The following is an 11551-nucleotide window of genomic DNA, read 5'->3' on the forward strand; positions in this document are numbered from 1 at the left end:
GCTCTGTTCATTAAAGAGCCACATCTCACTAACCTGTAATCCCATGTCATATGTTCTCATGATCCTCTGCTCAACATAACTTGATTTATTTATAGAGTAGATTTGAGACATAACCACACAATTATCTCCACGAGGACATGTGGAGTTTTTGGTATTAACACTACCATTCAAAAGTCTGGTGTCCTTATTTTTGAAGGAAAAGCACTTTTTTCCAATGAATATAACATTAAATTAATCAGAAACACACTCTATATATTGTTAATGTGGTAAACGACTATTCTAGCTGCAAACGTCTGGTTTTTAATGGAATATGTAGGTGTATAGAGGCCCATTTCCAGTATTCTAATAGTATCTAATGATAAAATGTGTTTGCTAATTGCGTTAGAATGGTAAATGATTTTGTATGTATATAGCACTTTTCTAGTCTTGATGACCAGGTCTGCTTTACACTACAGTTACCATTCACTCAAACGTTTTTTATATCACTCATCTTTCATACGCTGGCGGCACAGCCGTCAGGAGCAACGTGGGGTTAATCGTCTTGCCCAAGGACACATCCACTTGTAGACTAGAGGAGCCAGGAATCGAACCCACAACCTTCAAGTTGAAAGACGACTCGCTCTCCCACAGTGTCACCGTCGAAGAAGAAGACTCTTGAAGACTATTGGATTATTAGAAAACCCTTGAAAACCCTTGTGCAAAACTGTTTTGCTGGTTCTTTGACGAAATTATTATTTTAATAAAAATCATTATTTTTAATGTTGTCAATAAAAGTGTGACTTTTAGTGGAAAACAGAAAAAAAATTGTATAGGTAGAGTAGAAGTTAGCATTTTGAGTTCATCATCAAGCTGTATTTTTCCAAACAGGAGAGTGGAGATCAATTATTTCCAGTGTTTACTCCATAGATGTCATTTTTCACATGTTCTCAGCCACTTTTTCCTATTATAAATGTGTGAAGAAGAGAAACTCAACATTCTCTGCACACACACACACACACACACTTTAAACTGACCGATCACTCTGTGTCACTAGGAGACATTATTAAACTACAGAGGTGGAAAAGATCAGAGAAAAACACAAATCACAGAATACAGCGCACAAATCGATGAATCTGGCTATGATATAATACGTGTGGCATATTATTAACTCAGAGGAAGAGGTGGCACCATATTACCCAGCAGTCTCTGCTCACAGCGGTGAGTCAGAGGGACAGTGACCCAGATCTGATGGAGGTAAGTGGGTCAGCTGATGAATCCAGTCTTACCGGAGTTTATCTCAGATTATCTCACTGTGCTCAACATTAATTTCGCAGCTTTAATGAAGAGTCATAAGTAAAGTAATGTGAGGTAAAGCTCTGCACTAACCCTAACCCTAACCCACGGGTTTATATGAGGTTTAAATAAGGGTCTGTAACCGAGGATAATAAAGCAGGAAAAGGTTGGACACAGGGCTGTTTATAGCTTTTTGAGGGCCCTATGCAAGATGTTGTTTGGGGGCCCCTTGCTTGCTAGTTTCACAATCCTTTAGGTTATCTACAGAGACGCCACAATAAATAACACTTCACGATCAAAACAGGCTATATCATGAGTCATGATAAACCTCTCATATTATTACACTACCGTTCAAAAGTTTGGGGTCAGCTATACAATTTTTTTGTGTTTCCTTCATTAAAAGTCACACTTTTATTCATCAAAAGAGTTGCAAAATGAATAGAAAATATAGCCAAGACATTGACTAAATTAGAAATAATGATTTTTATTTATTTTTCCCTTTCGCCAAAGAACTAGCGAAACTGTTTTCAGCTGTGCTAACATCATTGCACAGGGGTTTTCTAATCATCCAATAGCCTTCTAACACCATTAGCAAACACAATGTACCATTAGAACAGTGGAAATAGGCCTCTATACACCTATGTACATATTCCATTAAAAACCAGACGTTTGCAGCTAGAATAGTCGTTTACCACGTGTGTGTATTTCCTGATTAATTTAATGTTATATTCATTGATAAAAAAGTGCTTTTCCTTCTAAAATAAGGACATTTCCAAGTGACACCAAACTTTTGAGTTAGTAAACATCTTTAGTTAAAGATACAGTGATAAAAAACCCAACTCAAGTTCTCACAGTAGAATAATAATAATGACTGTACCTTCAACGCCTTGACCAACCTCCAGGTCCTGGGAGACAGTTGCTTCACAGTGTCTGTAACAAAAGGTACAAAAATAATAAAATAATGCTTCAAATACTGTTCATTCAGGTTTAAAACAAAACAACTTCCATCATACTTTCTATGAGTTCTTCTATATGAGTTCCTGTGTGTTTTTATCAGCTCTTAACGAGCGTTAACGAGACAATAGTTTGCAGGTGTGTATCAGCCAGTGACAAACACAATGGGGTGGATCCTCCTGTAGATCCACACACACACACACACACACACACACACACACACACACACACACACACACACACACACACACACACACACACACACACACACACACACACACACACACACACACACACACACACACACACACACACACACACACACACACACACACACACACACACACACACACACACACACACACACACACACTACGTTACCACAGTCTGTCCCACAACAACACGTCAGACTTCACAGTCTGTCACTTGGACAAGTGGAAAGGGAACTTGACGGTTTGAATCCCCACAAGGTCAAGGGACCGTGGTACTTCTTCTAGGATGGTTCCTAATAGAGGTTGGGTTAAATTTAGGAAAAACAATTAGGGGATTAATAAAGCACAATTAAAAAACAAGTCTTTTCCAACAGAAACCACTCCCTCTCTAACAAAATACACATTTTTAGCTCATGGAGTAAACATCAGTTACTGGTCCACTGATAAGTTTATGTGACACTTTCAAATAACACATTTGAATTTAGTCATGGAGGCAGCAGTGGCTCAACAACTCGTATGTGCTGGGATGTAAAAATGTTGGTTTTCTCTGTGTATTTTCGGTGTGGAAGAGATTTTTCCCTGTTGGGAAAGGCTGTCTGACAGCTGGAGTTAAAGTAGTAAACATATTCTTAAAATATCAACGTCATCTTTTGTGTTGTCTGAGAGAGAGTCTCTGTGTTTCAGGCAGGGGGCGCTCACAGTGACACTGACTGCTATGTGTCAAGCACACTTCAAAACAAACAAACTATCCCTTTAAGACATACGTAGTTATGCAGCTCTTATGAAACAGCAGATGTAGGTGAGACTGATCTGAGATTAGGACTCTGTCTCTTTATGCTGAAGCAGCACTTTGTCAAACAGAAAGGTGTAACAACCAATCACACACACACACACACACACACACACACACACACACGCATTTTAAATACATGGTACATGTATGTTGAAGGAATAAATTGCAGGTCATCATGAGGTCATCATCATCATCATCATGACTGCGACCTACATCTGTCACTGTCCAAATCAATAGAGACGATAGAAGGAAGTCCTGTGCTCACATTGACAACACTGTGAGATGATTGGCTGATCCTGCAGGCCACGCCCCCCCCCCCCCCTCTGTGACGACACGAGGGTCAGATAAATGACAGCAGTGGTCCCTCAGAGCCTCACATCCGTCTCCGTCTCTGTCTCTGTCTCTGTGCAGCAGGAAGTTTTCATCAGAAGTCTGTTTTCACACAGAGTGACAGCAGAGTCTGTGAACGCAGCACCGATGGAGCTGAAGGACTTTGAACGCCTCGCTGAAGACGTCCTCGCTCGGCAGCAGTGGTAAGACTCTCTCTGTCTGCGTCTGATTTCCACATTTAAGAAGCTGTCATCACAGAGACACTCACACTCATTCATGCTTATTAATGTTGTTAATACGAAGGCGATCGATCAGTCAGTCACACAGAAACAACACATTAATACTCTTCTAATAAGAGAAATTCATTTCATCATGTATTTGTTGCAGCAGAAACTTTAAAGTGACTTTTTTTGTCCATCACAAAGTGTCAGAAACAAATATTACCTCCCTGTAAATAGTAGTGTTGTTATTGATGCTTTGTTTTTGGTAGCTGTCAGTCTACATGTTACCTTTGTATATGGATATACTGCATTTGAAATGTTTATCATGTTCATTTTTAAACTTTTCTGTAAGGTCAGAGTTCAGGACGTCCTGTACACGAGCCTGTAGTTAACAAGCTTATTAGAACGAGGAGAAGAAAGATATCGTCTATATTTACGATCTCTAGCGCTCATGACCTTTGACCTCTGTCTTTCATAGTTTGTTTCTCATCACACTGATTCATTTTGATATATACAGTATATAAAAAAAAAGAATGAATTACCAGTTTAGTTTCCTGGTCGATGACCAAACATCTCTCTCCTCTTCCTCCTCAGCCTCCTGGACTCCTCTTCCTCTTCCTCTTCCTCTTCCTCCTCCTCCTCTCCTGCTGACGAGGCTCAGTCTCCGGACTCCCCGACAGGATCTAGTTCCAGCTGCGGAGGCGACGCCGTGCGCTCACAAGCCGACTCCTTTTCAGCGCAGGTGAAAATGAGCTGCTCGCTTTACAGGTTGGAGGAGAAGAAAAAAGGTTTTATTATGATTATTTGTAAATTATATTTGACACGAATTTAACACGTCATCAGAAATGTCACAATGAGGTGTTGTGTCATCTGAAGACTACAATGGAGTTAAAATACTTCATCAGGAGTGAAATAAGCCTCAAAATTCACGTACAAACACTGAGAAGTATAAAAGGTATTAGTGCTGTAAAAGTAGAAAATAGAGTAAGTTAAAAATAGCAGAGTAATGTTCTTCATTGCAAGAAATAATATCATAAAGGACCCTTTTTTCAAAAAATAACGTCTTAGTGTTCTCAAAAATGCTGTTTTGTGAGGATTAAAAACACATTGAAAACATAACTGGACTCTCCTGAACTCATATGTTATTACATTAGAAAAGTATCAGGGTAAAAGTACTTATGAATCATTAAAGTGTCACAGTAAAAATAAAGTAGCATAGTTACAAGTACCAGTACAGGTGAGTACAAAAATCATCACGTAACTATAAAAGTAAGAACACCAAAGTATATTTGTCTGACCTGAGGCGCTGAAACAAACCAAGAGCAAAGAGTCACATGATGCATGTGTCTGTGTGCAGGTCAACTCCATCCTGAGGGGCGACTACCTGATGCCACCAGGGGGCATCGCGGGGCCCAAGAGGCTCTGCCTGGTGTGTGGAGACTACGCCTCTGGTTATCACTACGGCGTGGCGTCCTGCGAGGCGTGTAAGGCGTTCTTCAAGAGGACGGTACAAGGTGTGTGTGTGTGTGTGTGTGTTAATTAATGAAGTGATCAATACTGCATTAGTCACTGTTATTGATCAGTGTGTGAAATCATCAGCTGGTTCAGATTGGTTTTGATCTGATCAGTGTGTGTTTTTCACACGTATGAAATTTATATTTACATTTCTAAGTCTAAAACGTTCTATTTCAACTACTTTTATAATTTAAAATAAGCTTCATAAATTCAGATTACGGCAGTAAACACATCTTTCATATCAACTTATTTACACTAGGAACACGTCCCATTGTTTTTTATGAGGTATTTCAATTCACATACTGAAAAGAACATTAAATACACAGACTTCAACCCCAAACCTTTGCTTCTTATGGGCTTTTACCAACAGTCTTTTCCATTCTTTGGCATATTTTAAGATGTGGTGTCTGCTGTGTGTGATCAGCCTCCAGCTGCTGCTCGTCAATATCCTGTTAATGAGGCGACTCTGCAGTTTTAAGGCCCGATGACACTTGTACTGTGATTGTGAGGGGGTGAGAGGGTGAGAGGGTGTGTGTGTGTGTGGGACGTCCAGCTCCTGGACAGAGCTTGTATTGATTTCTGTGGGAATAGTATTGTAGTTATTAATTAATGAATTCAAACTGTACATTGATTTCTGGTGATTCAGCGCACTTTTTTTTTGTTGCTGGTTGCCTAGGCAACATCGAGTACAGCTGTCCTGTGATGAACCAGTGTGAGATCACCAAGCGCAGGAGGAAAGCCTGTCAGGCGTGTCGCTTCCAGAAGTGTCTGCAGGCCGGCATGATGAGGGAGGGTACGTGTCCAAGTCAGAGACTCCAGACAGAGACAGGACACGCGTCAAACAAGTCAGGGACATGTCAGAGTCAGATACAAGAGTCAGAGACATGCACCACGAGTCAGAGACGTGTCAGAGTCACATCACACCACTAAGAGACAGAACCAGGAGTCAGAGACATGCACCACGAGTCAGAGACATGCACCAGGAGTCAGAGAAATGCACCACGAGTCAGAGACATGTCAGAGTCACATCACACCACTAAGAGACAGAGTCAGAGACATATATCACAAAGAAGACATGTCAACAAATCAGAGACAAGCACACAAGTTAGAGACATGTCAGAGTCACATCACACCACTTAGAGACAGAACCAGGAGTCAGAGACATGCACCACGAGTCAGAGACATGCACCAGGAGTCAGAGAAATGCACCACGAGTCAGAGACATGTCAGAGTCACATCACACCACTAAGAGACAGAGTCAGAGACATATATCACAAAGAAGTCATGTCAACAAATCAGAGACAAGCACACAAGTTAGAGACATGTCAGAGTCACATCACACCACTTAGAGACAGAACCAGGAGTCAGAGACATGCACCACGAGTCAGAGACATGTCAGAGTCACATCACACCACTAAGAGACAGAACCAGGAGTCAGAGACATGTCAGAGTCACATCACACCACTAAGAGACAGAGTCAGAGACATATATCACAAAGAAGTCATGTCAACAAATCAGAGACAAGCACACAAGTTAGAGACATGTCAGAGTCACATCACACCACTAAGAGACAGAACCAGGAGTCAGAGACATATATCACAAAGAAGACATGTCAACAAATCAGAGACAAGCACACAAGTTAGAGACAGGAGTCAAAGACACATCAAACCAATCAAAGACATATCACTTAGTGTCAGATACATGTCCTACGAGTCAAGTCAGAGACATGTCCAGTCAGATACAAGAGTCAGAGACACGCACCATGAGTCAGAGACATGTGAGAGACACGTCACACCAGTAAGAGACAGAATCAGGAGTCAAAGACATATATCACAAAGAAGACCCATGTCAACGAATCACAGACAAGGACACAAGTAAGAGACAGGAGTCAAAGACACATCACAGCTATCAGAGACATGTCCCACGATTCAAGTTAGAGACATGTCCAGTCAGATACAAGAGTCAGAGACACGCAACATGTGTCGGAGACATGCGAGAGACACATCACACCAGTAAGAGACAGAACCAGGACTCAGAGACATATATCACAAAGAAGACATGTCAACAAGTCAGAGACAGGAGTCAAAGACACATCACATATGTCAGAGACGTGCCAGGAGTCAAGTCAGAGACATGTCACATCAGTGAGAGACGCGTCCAGTAAGAGACAGGACCAGGAGTCAGAGTCACACTCTAAGACTTAGTGGCAGGTCAAACATGATGAAGGACAATCTGCTGTGTCTCTAATCCAGGTGTTCGTATGGACCGCGTGCGAGGAGGACGTCAGAAGTACAAGCGGCGTGTGGAGACAGGACTCAGGTGCTTGAGTCACTCAGTGAGCTGCAGTGAGTCGACTCATTCGTTTCCATGTCACTAAAAGGCCACGCCCCCTTACCCCCCACGCTACTTTTATTAAATTATCGCCCCCCCCCCCCCCCCCCCCCGTGTTACAGGAAACAAGGTCATCTCCCATTTGCTGCAGACAGAGCCCGCCCCCCTCACCGCCAATCAGGACGACTCGACCGATGACAGCAGCCTGAGCACGCTGCTGACCCTGGGTGACCTCCTGAACCGGGAGCTGCTGCTTCTGATTGGCTGGACCAAACAGATCCCAGGTAAGCAACTTGACACACACCTGAAGTGACACACACCTGAGTGACACACACCTGAGTGACACCCGATCTGCCCCGCCCCTCCCAGGCTTCTCCGCGCTCTCACTGGTCGATCAGATGTCGCTGCTGCAGAGCGGCTGGATGGAGGCGCTGCTGGTGGGCGTGGCCTGGCGATCTCAGGGGTCGGAGGGGGAGGAGCTGGCGTTCGCCGGTAACCTACGTCTGGACGCAGGGCGGTGTCGAGCGGCGGGGCTGAGCGATCTGTACGAGGTGCTGCGTCACCTGACGATGAAATACCAGGCGATGGAGCTGAGTCCTGAGGAGGCGGTGATGATGAAGGCCATGGCGCTGGCCAACGCTGGTACATACACACATGTTTCTCTGAGTATCTAAAGTATCTTAACAGAAAATTACTTTGGTAGAAGTTGAAGTCACTTTTTTTATAATATTACTTAAGTAAAAGTCTTAAAGTATATGACACTTACTGTACTTAAGTATCGAAAGTCATTTTCTGATATAAAATGCACTTAAGTTTCAGAAGTAAAAGTATTAAAAAAGCGAGGAGTTAGGATTGAGCCATGGTAGCTCAGTGGTAGGGCGAGCTGTCTTTCAACTGACAGGTTGTGGGTTCAATACTTGGCTCTGTTAGTCTATATGTGCCCTTGAGCAAGGCACTGAACCCCATGTTGGAAATGGGTATAAAGATGTTGTTCTGATTTTATTTGGCGGTAAAGGGTAACGAAGATAGGGGTAAAAGTTGATAGAAATATGAATAACAAAGTTAAGTACACATACGTGAATTTTAGTATTTGTACTTTGTTACATTTTGGTCCAAAACATGTTTTTAAATCATGAAAGAGGAGCTGTTTGGTTCCTAAACCCAAAGATCTCAGATGAGTTAGTATTAATATTGATCAGTTCAGTGTTTGAGGGCTGAAGCTTCACTGTATTGATTTGCTCCATAATAAGTGGGAGCGCAAAGTGCTGTTGTCGAGTCACTGGGGAATGCTAACAGCGCTGCTAACGGCGTATGAATAGCCACTGATCAATAACATTGGACTGTAGTTACTAGACACCGCTAGGTCTGCTCAGCCTCCCACTGTCTGAGCTTTGGATCAATAAATCAGACTGATAGACTCAGGTCTGGATCAATATCTCACACAAAGGAAGATGCTCTCTCTCTGTGTGTGTGTGTGTTTGACCTTGATCTGACCCTGGTCTGCTCTGTGAAACACAACAGTCATTTTCAAAGTAAAAGCACTGAATGTGATCAGTGATTCTGTGGTTAATGAAGCTTTCTACATATAAGTGGAAAATTACAACCTCCAAGTACAACTGGAACTCACTAGTAGTTAGTTGCGGGGGTGAAGTAGTGTGTGTGATGATGGAATAGTCAAATTTACATTAACATGTATCACAATTTCCAACCAGATTCTATCAACTACTGTAAAGGAATACTGGGAGGTGGGGTGGAGGGGGGCTGTGCTGCCTTCACGTGCTATCGGAAAGATGATTTTTGTATTTTTGAAATGTCAAAGGTTATCTCCACTCAGAAACTCATGTGTCAAAATTATCTGCCAATTTCCCACTGGAAATCGCAACCTGAGGGACTTATTCCGACAGCAGCATGAAGGCCGCATTAGTTCACCGAGATAAACAGCAGGTGGCGCCAAAGAAGGATAATAAGTGCCAACTTTGGAACTGAGGCCCCTTTCATACCTGGGAATTAAAATGCATTTTTTTGTGATTGAATAGAAATGGGATGTTGATGTGAACACCGGAGATGTTAATGCTAATACCAAGTGATATCAGATCTCTATCTGATCACACAAAATGCATTTTAATGCCAGGTGTAAAGAGATAATATATGGTGGTGTCAATTTACTTTTGGAGTAATATTTCCTTGTGTAATATTGAGTTTTTGTCTTCCCTCAAAATCCTTCTTTTATTCACTATAACAGTTTCACTCATCAACCCTCTATCCATACACCCGTTTTTACACCTTCACCTCCGAGTGTAATAAGTTCCTGACTGATGGAAACACACCTGCTCTGTGTCTTCTTCATCTTCTTCTGTCCTCAGACTCCGACCTGGTCGACTGTCCGGACTCGGTGCAGAGGTTTCAGGACGGACTCCACGACGCCCTGCAGGAGTACGAGTCGTCCCGCAGAGAGCACCACCGGGCGGGTCGTCTGCTGATGACTCTGCCTCTGCTGCGACAGGCCGCCGACCGAGCTGTGCAGGTGTTTCTGCGGCTGCACCGCCAGCGTCACATCCCTCTCCACAAACTGTTCCTGGAGATGCTCGACGCCAAAGTCTGAGGGATTCCTCGCGGGGAGAGGAAGAGACGGCTTCTGTCGCTGCAGAAACAAACATGAAACTGTTTAAATCCATCACACACCTGTAGCGCTCGTCTTATAAGCACCATAACCTGTACAGTACACGTTGTTATTTTATAAAGTTGTTAGAAGATGTTATTTATATTTTTGTAAAAGAAAAAAACATTTGCATTCTATTTTTTCAGGGTACATTATTCTGTAGAGCGTTCCCTATGAATGTGAGCTAGTTACCGTAGCAACAAAAACTCAGGGAGGAAGTGGAGACTTTTAGTTTGAAGGTAGAGAAATAATAGTTAAAAAAAAACAAAAACATAAGATGTAGTTCCCACCTTCTCAAGACGTGATCTCATCTTTTCTACAAACTTAAACAGATTCATAGGAAACAGACCTGATCAGACAAAATATTAATACACATTATTAAAATTAAATATTTCAACTCTACAGAAACGTCTGAATTCTCTCTCCTGAAATGTGGGAACCTTCAATTAAGTGAATTTAGTTACTCTCTTCCTTGACAAATGGATCAATACATTCAATCAATGATTCATCTGTTAGTAATCAATGACTAAATTATTCAACCAATTAAAACTAGCTCTACTTTCTTTCATATAACAAAAGAAATCATTAAAACTGAATGATTTTGGTTGGTGGAGAAAATAAGACATTTAAGAACATCGTCATCATCAACAGTTACTTTGAGAAAATAATCAACAGATAAATCGATTAGAAAAACAATCGTTGCAGATCTACAGCAGTGTGTTTAATGAATGAATGAATGAATCAAACAAAGATTTTGTTAAACTATTTCCTTTTTAAATTATAAAATAACCAAACATTATCCTCAGATTAACGGGTAATGATGCAGCAGACGACGTCACAGCAACTCAAAGTCCAGGCTTGTTTTCCCCCTCATTCATTCATTCATCTAATTTAAATTGAATAACATTTGTGAAAATATCATATCACAAATACGGGAAACAAATCATACAGTTCTGACTTTCATGAAAAACCAAGAAAGCTCAACTTTGTGATTTGAGATTATATGCATTTACTTTGATAATTAAAACATATTTGACGTTTATATCAAATATTTGTTTGTCTGGCCTAGTTTTTTCCTGCTTCACTGATTTATTTTGTTCGAAAACATCACATCTGATCACTTTTTTCCCAGAATTCCATCAGTATAACTGTGGCAGTGAGGCGTTCAGGTTTAGTTCAGGTTTAGTTCAGGTTTAGTTCAGGTTTAGTTCAGGTTTAGTTCAGGTTTAGTTCAGGTTTAGTTCAGGTTTAGTTCAGGTTTAGT

At 41.6% G+C, this 11551-nt stretch overlaps 1 pseudogene across 1 annotated transcript; it reads left to right on the forward strand.

Moving 5' to 3' along the window:
- Positions 1-3708: 3708 nt before the first annotated feature.
- Positions 3709-10230, forward strand: LOC310925146 (steroid hormone receptor ERR1-like; annotated as a pseudogene). The gene is made up of 7 exons: positions 3709-3764; positions 4377-4524; positions 5140-5296; positions 5974-6090; positions 7550-7912; positions 7998-8270; positions 9992-10230. The product of its transcript is annotated as a steroid hormone receptor ERR1-like (transcript).
- Positions 10231-11551: the final 1321 nt, after the last annotated feature.

Source organism: Microchirus variegatus, assembly GCF_963457635.1.
Source record: "Microchirus variegatus genome assembly, chromosome: 3".
Classification (NCBI taxonomy): Eukaryota; Metazoa; Chordata; class Actinopteri; order Pleuronectiformes; family Soleidae; genus Microchirus; species Microchirus variegatus.